Source organism: Oratosquilla oratoria, chromosome 34, assembly GCF_046742065.1.
Source record: "Oratosquilla oratoria isolate Oo_2021 chromosome 34, ASM4674206v1, whole genome shotgun sequence".
NCBI lineage: Eukaryota > Metazoa > Arthropoda > Malacostraca > Stomatopoda > Squillidae > Oratosquilla > Oratosquilla oratoria.
The window spans coordinates 30,608,146-30,623,101 of record NC_134810.1 but is presented as its reverse complement, the minus strand read 5'-3'; the positions used below and the strand labels follow the sequence as shown (position 1 = coordinate 30,623,101).

The 14,956-nt window shown below is 36.7% G+C and overlaps 1 protein-coding gene across 8 annotated transcripts in view; it reads left to right on the top strand.

Annotated features, from left to right (window-relative positions):
- LOC143018159 (uncharacterized) overlaps window positions 1–14,956 on the top strand; it is a 276,494-nt gene that overhangs the window by 76,544 nt on the left and 184,994 nt on the right. The window lies entirely within an intron of this gene.

Genomic DNA, 14,956 nt, shown 5'->3' with positions numbered 1-14,956 from the left:
TCTGTGTATTCTATATTTCCTTGGCATAGTTTCACCATTTCCTGTTTATTTTTAAGTTTACCATTCACATATCTATAGAATAGTTTGGGTTGCTCTTTGCATTTATCTATAATGTCTTTTTCATAGTTCCATTTTTCCTCTCTTCGCACTTTTACATACCGTATATTTCCACGTATAAGACAACCCTAAAATCCAAAAATTCAACCCTTAAAATTAGGGGTCGTCTTATACTACCATTATAAAAATCAGACCTTGAATTCTACGTGAGATGACTTGGTAGGCTAGCCTGCCGATAACCACCGATACACAGGAAATGATTCACATTATGATAAGAACTGGTAATAAAGGTAATTAAACCATATTTACCTTATATATTAGTCATATCTTTATAGTAAATGGCAATTGTTAATAAATTCGAGGAATAATTCTATATTAAGGAAATTACGGTACTTTTAACTATATGTAAACACATTTGACACAGCTGAAAAAAATGTAAACATCGAGCATTGGTTGCGTTCATAGCAACCATTTTCTTTCGCTAACTTTACAGTAATTTCTAAGACTGAAAATAACAATTTTGGATTACAGTACATAAAACGTTTATTTATCCATAAAAATATATTACAGTAGTTGCATTTAAAACATAGAAAATTAAAAAATTATAAAATTATAAAACTTAATTTCTAATCATCATCAATATTACACATCAAACGTACAGGTAGTCATCGACTTAGGACCTATGCGACTTACAATTGATCGACTTTACGACCACGAGATAGTGCAATAATATTTTACATTTAATAGAGTAATAGAATTGCAATGTTATGCCTGGCAGTGCAGTACAATTACTTTGCACGCCGTGAGACGCGAGTACGATAGTTTTGGCAGGTTACCGGCAGCGTCAGCTTCCCTCTCATTCAGGAGCATGTGGTATTTCTGACTTCATTCATGACAAGGATTATATCTTTAATTTTTTTGTGCTTCAAACCCCCATGAAGATGTCTAAAAGAAAATTATCTTTCGATATTTCCAAGCCTGCCAAGAAACAAAGAAAGGTTATTGATCTTGACACAAAAATGAAAGTGATAAAACGTTATGAAGGAGGGAAGAAAGTTAATGTGATAGCACGTGAACTTCAGTTATCACATTCTACAGTGTCGATAATTTTAAAAGACAAAGAGAGGATCTTAATTTTGCCTTGGATTTTATATTTTAATATGTTTTGCAATTAATAAAATGTAACAGTAAAACTTTTTTATGCCTAGTCTGTTGTCGATAACAATATGTTCGGTACAGCATTTTGTATTTTTATGTTTTGCAATATTTTTGGTACAGTACGTAAACGAAAAGAATGTTTTGAAATATTTTTTTCCTAATTTTGCCTTGCATTATGTATTTTTGTTTTGCACTTAATGAAATGTAACAGTAAACTTTGTTTAAGCCTAGTCTGTTGTCGATAACAATATTTTCGGTACAGTACGTAAACGAAAAGAATGTGTTTTGAAATTATTTTTTTCCTAATTTTGCCTTGCATTTAGTATTTTTAATGTTTTGCAATTAATAAGATGTAAACTATACAGTACAATGATTTTAATTTAACCAACAAAAAAGTATTTGTAGGTCGAAGATGACAGGACTTTATTCAGTATGCGTAGACCTAGGCTACGTTTCCTAACGACAATTATAAAAAGAATAATGAATATTAAACAACGTAGCTCAAAGTTGACAAGATTTTATTCAGTATGCATACGTTTTCTAAAGAAAGTCTGATGATAGAATAATAAAAATTTTAAAAAATACAGTATTAAATATCATAGGTCAAAGATAATAGGATTTTATTCAGTATGCTACGTTTCTCAAAGAAAATCAGATAGAATTATAAAAAAGGTTTAAAAAATACTATACAACATAGTTCAAAGATGCTAAGATTATTTCAGTATGCTAAATATAATATAGAATATACATGTATACAGTAACAAAAATAATATTTAAAGGGTAATATATACTGTATATATATATAAAGTCCGACTTGCGTCCAGATCGACTTACGACCTGTCTGTCGGAACCGAACTCGGTCGTAAGTCGACGACTACCTGTATTTCTAAAACCTTTATTTTCAATAAAATTACATTACATTACATTTAAAACTTAAAACATTATAAAACTTTATTTCTTTATTTATTTATATAAAACCCTTCAAACTCGTCACAATTATCACTGTTTCGAAAAGTTGTTCGAACATATCACAAGATTCCTCAAATATGCCATCATCGTAGGGATCCCAGTCCGGTTCCGGTGAGTCGACTTTGGCTTCGTCATCACTTTCATACAATAAATCATCTTCGTGCCAACCGTGTTTTAGAATTCGCTGTTATATGACTCCTAAACATATCCTAGACCAACAAACTGCGTTCATTTCTCATGCCACCTGGCCGTTGTGTGCAGTGGAGTGAGCTACATCGAACCAGGAAAGTAAACAAATTATTTTTGTTAGTTGACGTGTGTTCTCAGAAAATCATGATACATGGTTTGCTTTATTTCAATTATTTTGAATTTATAAGGATACAGTAAGTAATTTATCTGGTATAAGGATACAGTTAAGTAATGAGAAAGAAAAGAGAAAAAGCGGAAAAAACAGCTGATAAACGTAATCAAAACAATTCTTTTTGTACGAAAGGTTTGATACACTGATGCTTTTGTAATTTTGCAGTCGTCTTATACTACCAATATGAGATAAATTAAAAAAAAAATCCTCTAATTTTGTACCTCGTCTTATACACGGAAATATACGGTACTCATTTCTGTCTTATATATATATATATATATATATATATATATATATATATATATTTTTTTTTTCTCCATCTTTTAACAAGCTCTGTCTCTTCTATCTTTTGCCTCACTGCATCTTCTATTGAACCAGCATTTAATGTACACTCTAGCTTCTGTCTTGGTACGTGCCTATTCACTCCTTCATTGTAATTATCCATCAAGATATCCCATTTCTCTTCCATTTTTGTCTTTGTAGAGGAAGGACGGGAGAGGACAGAAGATAGGGGTGAATGGAGAAGGGTTGTGTATAAATGAGGCTGTGATGCATGAGGGGGAGTGGGTGGGGGATGGGGGGTGAGGAATTATGTATGAGAAAAAATTTGACGCAGCCCGAAGGGATTTCTCCCCGTCTTCTCCTTTTTCTACACGAGGGGACGGAGAGGGGGTTCGCCGAATTTATGAAGCGGCCTTGCCGTGGATGTACTATGTCTTGCGACACTGCTTCTGACCCAGGGCAGTGGACGGGATGCAGGGATGACCCATCATCCAGGAGGTGCTAAGATAGGGAGGAGGGTGGAGGGGAGTGGAATATATGGGAAATGAAATGGGTGGGAGTGATTTCTATGCCTTTTTCTTTTTTGGCTGCTTCCCGTGTAAGGGGGAAAAAAGCCTTTGTTACATGTACTTTTGTGTCTTCTATGGAAATTTTTTTCCCAATTTGCATTCTGAAGGAATTTCTTTAGTTTTCCAAAATCTGTTTTGTTGTATATCAATCTTCCTTTTCTATGCTTTTCATTTCTCTCCATGTATATTTCTTCCTTTAGTTCAGTCTCAATAAGTATATGGTCACTCTTTCCAATTGGTGTCTTGTATTGAATTTTATTTACAATTTCATGTTCTGTTGTAAATATTAAATCTAGTCTCAACGGCTCCTCTTTATTTCTGTATCTGGTGTTTCACTGACCCACTGTGTCATTGTATATTTCATGGTCATGTCCAGTAATACATTATCCCTCAAGTCTTCTCTGCCTTTCACTGTCATGTCCTCCCAACAAATTTCTTTGCAGTTAAAGCCCCCCATAATTACCAGGTTACCTCCGCCCATTAGTATCTCATTTAATGAATGCCTTGTATCTTCTAGCATATTCATATGCTTGTTCTCTTTCCAAGCGTTCGTTTTTGGGAGCATAAATCACCACAAACTTTCTACTTTTCATCTCCTTGTCTTTGACTTTTAACATGATCAGTTCTACATTACCTTTGCTCTTTTTAATGTGAATTTAGCTTACAAAAGATTACAAAGGCAAAGCATGCCGACAGGAGACCTTTTGGTCCATAACTTGGTCGGATGCGGGAAAAAATGTAATAATGATAAATAAATTAAAGAAAGATAAAAATTATAATATAAATAATACATATACCAAGGGTTTTCCCCCTTGCAAGGGAGGTAGCCAAAAAGGAAAAGGCATAAAATCATTCCCACCCATTCCATCCCTAAATACACTCCACTCCCCTCCACCCTCCCTCTTATCTTAGCACCTCCTGGATGACGGGTCATCCCTGCACCTTGTCCACTCCCCTGGGTCAGAGGCAGTGTCGCAAGTCACAACACTTCCATAGCAAGGCCGCTTCATTAAATTGGCAACCCCCCCTCTCCGTCCCCCCATGCATAAAAGGAGAGGACGGGGAGAAATATCTTTGAACTGCGTCAAATTTTGCTCGCACATACTACCTCACCCCCCATCCCCCCGCCCATTCCACCTCATGCATCACAGCATCATCCATATATAACCATTCTCCATTCACCCCTATCTTCTGTCCTCTCCTGTCCTTCCTCAACAGACATTACCCTCTTCCCCAAAACCCCCTTCACCCCATCCATCCATGTCATCCTAGGACGTCCCCTCATGTTCACTCCCTCCACATCTGCCTTCCATACCTCTTTTACTAGTCTTTCTTCACTCATTCTTTCCATGTGTCCAAACCATCCTAATACTCTTTCATCAACCCTATCTCCTAACTCCCTTTCCAGGTTACCTCCGCCCATTAGTATCTCATTTAATGAATGCCTTGTATCTTCTAGCATATTTCTCACTCTATCTAGCCTAGTATCCCCCAACATACTTCTCAGACACCTCATCTCAAACACATTCAAACTCCTTCTCTCTTCCTCTCTTATGTTCCATGTTTCTGCCCCATACAGTGCTGTAGGCACAATCGCTCCTTCATATAACCTCCTCTTAGCATCCATTCCCAAATGTCTATTCCTCATTACACTTTTTAATCCACCAAGGCATTTACTCGCTTCTCTCAATCTACATTCTACCTCCACCTTCACTCCACCTTTTCCTGCAACATATGCACCCAAGTATCTAAAACTATCCATTTCCTCCAGTCGCTCTCCCTTAATGCTCACTTCCAGTCTACTGCTACTTTCACCCCTTGTACATGTCATCACCTTACTTTTACCCACATTTATCTTCAGTTTTCTTCTTTCACACTCCCAAACTCTGTCAACAAATTCCTCAATCCCTCCTCCGATCCTGCCACAAGTGCAGTGTCGTCTGCAAACAACAGCTGCCTCACCTCCCATTTTTCTCCATTTTCTTTAACCATCTCCAATCCCTGACCCACCACCCTTGCATTTACCTCTTGCACCACCCCATCCATGTACAAGTTGAACAGCCAGGGTGACATAACGCATCCCTGATGAAGTCCCACCTTTACCTCCAACCACTCACTCTCTCCATTTCTAATCCTGACACATTCACTACTACTCTCGTAAAAACTCTTGACAGCTCCTAGAAGCTTTCCTCCTATCCCGTATATCCGCAAAACCTCCCACAGTGCCTTCCTTTCTACCCTGTCATAAGCCTTTTCCAGATCCATAAAAGCCAAAAAAACATCCTTCCCTTTTCCTATAGCTTTCTCACATATCTGTCTTACCACAAAAATCTGATCTATACAACCTCTACCCATCCTAAATCCACACTGTTCCTCACTAATTACTCCCTCTGTTCCTCTCCTAATCCTCTCAATCAAGATCCTCCCATAAGCCTTCCCAACTACACTTAACAAGCTAATCCCTCTGAAACTACTACATTCACACTTGTCCCCTTTTCCCTTGTAAAGTGGAGCTATACAGGCACTCCTCCAGTCCTCCAGCACTCTACCCTCTCTCCAGCAAACATTAAATAACCTCACCAGCCAGTCCACCATCACTGTACCACTTTACCTCCTTTTTTTTTTTAGACGTTCTGCATGGCATCCATCCAGACCAGGTGCCATATCTGCTTTCATCATCTTAACAACTGCCTTCACTTAATCCTTCCTTATTTCTCCTCCATTTTCATCACTCATCACAGTCATTTTCTTAGCATTTCCCACTGCAGCTATCTTTCCCTCCATATCCTCCTTCACATTAAGCAACTCCCTAAAATACTCTGCCCATCTTCCTCTCACTGCCTTCTCTTCCAATATCATCTCTCCATCTGCATCTTTTACGTTTTCTTCTCTACTTGATTCGCCTCCAGGAGGTGCTCAGATGAGAGGGAGGGTGGGAGGGGTGTGGAGTGTATGTAGGGATGAAATGGGTGGGAGTGTTTTTATGCCTTTCCCTTTTTGGCTACCTCCCTTGTAAGGGGGAAAAAGCCTTGGTATATGTATGTATGTATGTAAAATTTTCTGTCATACTCTTACCCCATTTCACATCTGCTCTCCTCTTTGCCTCCTTTACCTTTTTTGCTTTACTTCTCTTTTCTTTCCTTTGTACCTCTCATATGACTCCCTCGTCCTATTTTGTAACCAGTCTGAAAGCTCGCATCTTCTCTTCTACAACCTTCTTTGTTTCCTCATCCCACCATTCACTACCCTTCCTTCTATTTCCTCCTATCCTTCTTGTTCCACACACCATCTTTGCACACTTTGTGACTCCCTCCTTGAACCATCCCCATCACTCCTCCACACCTACCTCTACTCTATCCTTTACTCCCACTCCTCTCTCAGCTTCTTCTTGTACTCCTTTTCCTTCTCATTTAAAGAGTTCACTCCAAGCACCTCCCTAACTTTTGTCCTTTTCCTCTTTCTCCATCTATCCTCCACTCTCAACTTACCTTCCACCAAAAAATTATCTGATATTCCCCCACCCTCTCCCCTTAGCACATGTACATCCTTAACTCTTCCTATTATACTCCTATCTACCACTACATAGTCCATTAATGCTCTAACTACCACCCTTCCATCCACCACCCTCTCCCATGTGTACTTATACTTGACTTTCTTCTGAAACACTGTATTTGCTATCATTAACTCTCTAGACACATATCCGCCATCAACTCTATACTACGATTCTTTCCTGGAATTCACATTTCCCAACCACTCCGTCAATTGGTTAATTTCCTACCCTAGCATTAAGGTCTCCCAGTACTACTACATTGACATTTCTCCCTAATCCCTTTATGCACTCATTTAAATCTATCCAAAAAGCCTCCTTTTCTTCTACACTCTTCTCACTACCAGGCCCATATGCACTTACAAAAACCTACTTCTCCTTTCCCAGTTTCACCTTCATCCACATTATCCTTGAGGAAACCTCCTTCCACTTCACTACACATTTACCTATCTCTTCATTTACTAGTATAGCCACCCCTTCCCTCCCTCGCCCTCTCTTCACTCCTGATAACCTCCCACTTACACTCGCCCTTCCCTCTCAACTTAGTTTAACTCAAAGCCAACACATTTACCTTTCTTCTCACAAACATACTACCTATCTCTTCCCTTTTACTCTCATCTGTACCACATCCATGCACATTAAAAGACCCAAACCTTAGGGTGCTGGTTGGAAAACTCCTAGACCCTCTTATGCCTTTACTTTTTTTAGGAATGTCCCCTGTGGGGCTACAAGGAGAAGGATGCCAAGTCTCAATCCCCGTCCGTTTTTCTGGCTTCTTATGATCCAAGTGGAAATACCTGTACTTGGTGGCAGTATTTTTTTGCCCCAACCACAGGGTATGTAGGCGAAAAAGGAAATGAATATTCAGAGAAATCGTACAGGACAGTAACAAGGGGTTGGAGGACAGCATAACATAGGGACAGTCGTAGTATAAAAGTGTCATCATTTCTCTATGAACAGAGTTTTCCTCTATCACAGACCAAATGATGTGTGGCTCTGGTCCATAGGGGCACCCCATATAGACTCTAAAGTATCAACAGCATGCTTCTTTGCCACAATAACATGCAGCCACAGATGGGCTGCATGTTATTGTGATCAGTGGAGTACCATAAGGATCTGTACTGGCACCAATAATGTTTGCTATCTATATGAATGACATGGATGAGGACGTGAACTGTTACATGAGCTTCTTTGCTGATGATGCCAAACTGTTAAGGAAAGTAGAAAATTATAAGGACTGTGAAGCACTGCAAGAAGACGTAAATAAGGTATGGAACTGGAGTCAGAAATGGGAAGTGGACTTTAATACTAAGAAGTTAGCATAATGGAGTTTGGAAAAAGCAAAAACAGAATATCAGGAAAATATACAGTTGGAACCAAGGAAGTAAAGAAAATAGGATCTGAAAAAGATTTGGGAGTAATTATCACGAACGACTTGTCCTATGATAAACAGATTAACAAAATTGTCGGGGAGACTTACAATTTGCTAAGATCAATAAAAGTGGCATTTGCATACTTGGACGAAGACATGATAAAAAAAATATTGGTTACATTGATAAGGCCTAGACTAGATTATGCGGCGACATTGTGGTCCCCCAGTACCAAAAAGAATATAAAGAAAATAGAAAGAATCCAAAGAGCAGCTACAAAAATGGCACCTGCACTTGCAAACCTATCATACGAGGAGAGATTGGCTAAACAGAAATACTTGATAGAGAGGACTTACTTAACTGGGACAAGAGAAACACAAGAGGACATGGAAAGAAAATAAAAAAACATAGCTATAGAAGAGAACTGAAGAAAAACAGTTTTCCACATAGAGTTTTGGACACTTGGAACAAACTGGATAATGAAATAGTATGCGCAAAAACCATTCATGAGTTTAAAAGTAAACTAGACACTGCGAGATACAATGGCGGGACACCACGAGCATAGCTCCCCTTCCCACAAAATACAACTAGGTAAATACAACTAGAGAAGATTGCCACTGGATAGAGGGATTTGCTAAGAACTTGGAAGGTCCCATCTCGTACCCTGAGTCAGAATTCCAGGCATCTGCTCCAGAGAATGAAGCTACTCCATGTGTTGCTAGTGTAAACAAGAGGAATATGACTGTTGATTTGCTGCAGCAGTCAAGCTAGGGGAATATAAATAATAATAAAAAATGAATGCATAGGTGTAGTTAAATAATAAACATACAGATAAATAGAAAATAATAGTAAATTAACATCTAACTAATGATAAAAAAATCAAGCAAATAATTATAAACAATAACAAACAAATATAATAAATGGTAGTCATTACAATATCTTGCTTAGGTGTTTAAACGAATCTTAAAGTTTCGAACTGAACTACATTGCACTGCCTTTGCAGGAAGTTTGTTCCATTCGTTAACTACATGGTTATTTCTACCCACTTCCAAATTAAATCTACTTCCTGACAGTTTGAGACCATTATATCTTGTCGGATTTTCATTCAATGTTAAAATTTTGTCACTTTTGATGTAAATTCTCTTTAGAATCTTAAAGATCTGTATCAAGGTACCCCTGAGTCTACGTTTTTTTTTAGAGAAAACGGATTCATATGTTTTTTTTTTTGTTTTTTTATTATTATTATAGTTTTGTGGCTCGCCTTTGTACTTTTCCAATCTGTCAATGTCTTTAATGAGATTCAGTGACCACATGGAAACAGCATATTTCAAATATGGACAAACTAACAATTTATATACAGTAGAAGCCCGATTTAACAAACTAATTCAGCCAAGGTCCAGTCCGCTAAAGTGAATTTTCCGCTAAATTGGAGGTCGTTTTCGACCCCCTATTTAGCAGAATTTTCCGCTAGCTTGAGCTTATTTCTGCTAACTCTGGTTCAGTATTTGACTCCCTACGTAGCGGAATTTTCTGCTATATTGAGCTTTTTTTGCTAAATCCTCTTGGTCATTTTCTCATATACTATATTAGTCTGAATGGCGTTATTGTTGTGTTGTTGCAGAAAACGTAGTTCGTTGTTATAGAAGTGTTTTTCATGGTGATTACTCTCGCGTACTGATTTTGAATTTTCCCATCAACTTACTGTTTCATTATTTTGTTTTCTTATACCGTCTATTTTTACTTGAATATATTTCTGCTACAATTATACTTTATACATATACTGAATTATATATTATTGTATATATATTATAGTACGTATATATATATATATATATATATATATATATATATATATATATATATATATATACACAGTAGTCCCTCGAATAACGCGGGGGTTAGGTTCCTGAAATTACCGCGTATAACCAAATCCGCGTATGCTGATATTCCATATATATTTACCGGGGTAAATCTTTAGTTTCGACCATGGGAGTAATATAGCAATAGAAAATTAGATATTAATTTTGTAAATTAAAATGTATCACCGTAATATGCAATTTTGTTTGCGGAAATGAAAAACAAAAAAGGTGCTAAAACAGATTTTTTTAAGTAACGAAGTCGTGTACGACGAATGGTACGCCATGTTTGTTATGGTAGATGCCGACGTCGAAGATATGAAAGGATAAATTCGTCTGATGTGATGCGCCATTTTAGCAGAAACAGGAGCACAATGTGTCACGGCATGTCATTTTCACATTTTTTATGGTTCGCACAGAAGATTTATTAAGTCTGTATTCTCTGGCACATGATGCATAGGACATACCACTTCTCAGTTTGTCCAAAATGACGATTTGTTCTGATAACGTCATACACTTCCTTTCTCGCTTAGCAATTTTTCCAGCCTTTCCTTGAATCTTTGTCTTTGTTGGCTTAGAGGAGTGTATCGGTGCCATGTGAAGAACACGTGGAGGGGTAATGAACACGACTTCCAGAGCAATTGACCAGCACTACGAATGGTGAGAGACTGAGGAATGGGTCACCGCACAAGTCGCGGGAACAGGTAGAATCAAGCGCACTGCTAATGGATTGCAACCAACAAACAACCTTAACTTTACGAGTACATAAATGATCAAAGTGAGACAAAACAGCAATAATGAAATATTGGAAAGTGGAATATAATCTAATAAATAAAAGCTGTTTCGTGTCTATCTGTCAGACTTTATTCTCGATTCGATCGATCGACTAATTTCGATTTCGACGACTCAACCTTACTTTGTAAATGTTTCAGATTAAATTTGGCTCCAATTCATGAGTAGCATTCAAAGTAATTGAGCTTTTCGAACAAAAGCGGTTTCGTGTCTGTCTGTCTGTCAGACTTTTTTCTCGATTCGATCGATCGACTAATTTCGATTTCGACGACTCAACCTTACTTTGTAAATGTTTCAGATTAAATTTGGCTCCAATTCATGAGTAGCATTCAAAGTAATTGAGCTTTTCGAACAAATATTGGCTAATTTAAAAAAAAATGAAAAATTATAAAAAAAAAAACAATATATAAGAAAAATAATGAAATACACTTGCCATACATACCTTTGTTAAGTTATTAAAATTGAGAATAAACTCGATAAAAAAATGTTTTTAAACGAGCTAATATCAATTTCGTCTCTATATCATACAATTTATCATTTTTAAAAATTTGTTAATTTTTTCGATCGATCCAGGTGACGCGATTCGAACTACCCGATTTGTTATTCGTCGAATCGCACTTTAGGTTAGTAATGAATGAGGTCGTCACCTCCTCATTCGCTCAATAAAACTGGTAATTATAGCGATAGTGTTTCAGACTTGAATCCTTTTAGTATGGATTCTAATGTCATTAACACTGTTAACAGTAGAAGTAGAAAAAGAAAAATAAGTGAAAATTGTAATAGTAAAAAAAAAAAAAAATAAGTGAGATGGATGAAGAAGAAAAAGAGATAATTAGGAATGGAAATAGGGAATATCAAAATTTTAAATTAAGAGTTTATCGAATTCATCAACATGCTGAGATCTCAGGGGCGAAGCCCCTTTCTAACAAAATCTAGTAATAAAATAAAATTAAATGAATATAAGTAAAATACAAAATATATACACTCGTTCCTCAGATAACGCGATTTATTGTAACGCCCCGGAGGTTGACACGTGACCTCAGGCAGCCACCCACGGCTTTCCCCTCTCCCCACACCCTTGTTTGAGCAGTTCCCAGTGTACATAATGACCGCATTATATGAGGATCGACTGTATATGGTAAAATAGAAAGCAGTCACCACAAATGTTTGCGATGTTGCCGCGTGTGTGCGTATGCGTGCCCAACTCGACGCGAATTTTAAAATAATTCTATACATTTGAGATGGTCTTGAAATAAAATCCGCGTATGATTGAATCCGCGTTATTTGAGGGACTACTGTATTATACCTCCAAAATACTAAATTATAATTTTTTTCTTGACTCCACCACCACAATTTGGTAACATCTGGTAACATTGGACTGATACACGCATGTGGCCAGTTGACGGAAAATGCTCAACTTAGCGGACCGTTCCCGCTAAATTGAGCTATTTCCGTAGACGCGTGTCTGGCCAGCTAGCGGAAAATGGTCAACTTAGCGGACCATTTCCGCTAAGTTGAGCATTTTCGTTATTGCTATTTGCAGTTCGCTAATTTGAGCTTCTGCTAAATTGATATCCATTAAATCGGGCTTCTACTGTAGCCTGTTAATGAGAGATGAACGTTTGAAGTCAAAAGATCGTGCATTCAGTCCTAGAATCTTGTTTGGTTTCTCAAAGCCTGAAATACACTGCTTAGATGGTTTGAGATTGTTACTGATAATTATGCCGAGATCCTTTTCACTATCCACTTTTGTTAATTAATTTCCAAATAACTTGTAATCATACTGTTATTTTTACCTATGTGCATAACCCTGCATTTACTTGAGTTAAATTTTATTAGCCACTTTTCAGACCATTGCTGTAATTTATCTAAATCTTCTTGAATATCTAATTGATTTAAGTGATCATTTGCCATTGCACATAGTTTTGTATCATTAGCAAATTTGGAGACTATAGATTTTAGTCCGTGGTCTATATCATTTATATACACTATGAATAGAAGTGGCCCAAGAATGGAACGCTGAGGAACTGCACTTGTAACATTTTTCCATTTAGAAGTTTTGCCATTAAAACAACACTATTTTTGATCATTCAACCAATTACTAGTCCAACTTAATAGGCTACCACTTTCTCTGTGTGGAGCTACTTTAGTAAGTAGTCTTTTGTGAGTGATGAAAAGCTTTTGCAAAGTCTACATTGTTTCTATATTGTTTCTTTTGTCATAATTCAAGATAACTGTGTTGTAGAATTTGAGTAAGTCATGCAAGGTATATATATGCATATGTATGTATACAGTAAATATATGCATATATATATATATATTTATACATATGTATGTGTGTGTATTTACCTAGTTGTATTTTATGGGAAGAGAGCTGTGCTTGTAGTGACCCATTTTCATATGTCCCTGCATCCAGTTTGTTCTTAAAATCTTGTATAGTTTTGGCACTCACTGTTTCCCCATTTAGTTTGTTCCAGATATCAATCACTTTCTGTGGAAAGCTATTGTTTTTCAAATCACTTCTGTAATTGTCCTTCTTTAGCTTCTCATGTCCTCTTGTTTCTCTTCTGTCCCGTTTTAATAAGTCGTCTCTATCAAGAAGTTCCATCCCTTTCATAATTCTGTAAATAGTCAGCAAATCACCTTTTTCTCTTCTCTGTTCCAGTGTTGATAGATGTAATTTCTCCAATCTTTGTTTGTATGTCAAATTTGAGAGTATAGGTGCCATTTTTGTTGCTGGTCTTTGAATTCATTCTAATTTCTGTATGTTTATTATTATTATTTATTAATTTATTATTATTATTATTACTTTTTTTTTTTTTTTTAGGTACCCATTGTGTGTGTGTATTTACCTAGTTTTATTTTACGGGATGAGACCTATGCGCGTTGTGACCCGTTTTCATATCTCTCCACATCCAGTTTATTCTTAAAATCTTGTATAGTTTTGGCATTCACTGTTTCTCCATTTAGTTTGTTCCAGACATCAATCACTCTATGTGACAAGCTATTCTTTTTCAAATCTCTTCTGTAGCTGTCCTTCTTTAGCTTCTTGTGTCCTCTTGTTTCTCTTCTGTCCCATTTTAATAAGTTGTCTTTATAAATTATTTCCATCCCTTTCATAATTCTGTAAATGGTCAACAAATCACCTCTTTCTCTTCTATGTTCTAATGTTGATAGGTGTAATATATCCAATCTTCATATGTCAAATTTGAGAGTGTAGGTTCCATTTTTGTCGCTGCTCTTTGATTTTTTATTTAACTTTTTTTTTTGTGCTAGGTGCCCATAGTGTTGCAGCATACTCTAATTTAGGTCTTATCAGTGCAACCACTATTTTCTTTACCATTTCTTCATCCCTGTAGTCGAAGGTCACTTTCATTGATCTTGACAAGTTAAAAGTCTCTCCAACTTATTTATTGACATGTTTATCAAGTGTCAAGTCACTTGAGATAATCACTCGCAGGTCCCTTTCTGAGTTGACTTTTTTGACTTCCTTGTTACCAATTTTATATTGACCTGATATTCTATTTTTGCTTTTTCCAACTTCCATTATACTACATTTCTTGATGTTAAAGTGCACTTTACACCTCTGACTTCATTCCCATATTTTGTCCAGGTGTTCTTGTAGCGATCTGGAATCTTCTGTGCTTACTCTCTTTAGTAGTTTGGCATTGTCAGCAAAGAAGTTCATGTAACACTTCACTTCCTCATCCATATCATTTATATATATGGCAAACATTAAAGGAGCCATTTATCACATCTTCCCAGTTTGAATTTTTGTCTCTAAGTACCACTCTCATTTTTCTCTCACTTAAGAAATCCTTCATCCATTCCAGTAGCTTACCTTGTACTCATCCTATTATTTCAATCCTATTATTTGCAAGTCCAAGAAGGCGCAATCTGCCCAGCCATCTCTTTCTTGTATTATCTCAATTAATCTTGAGTAAAAACATATTAAATTTGTGGTACACGATCTTTCCAATCTTGCAGTACCTTTC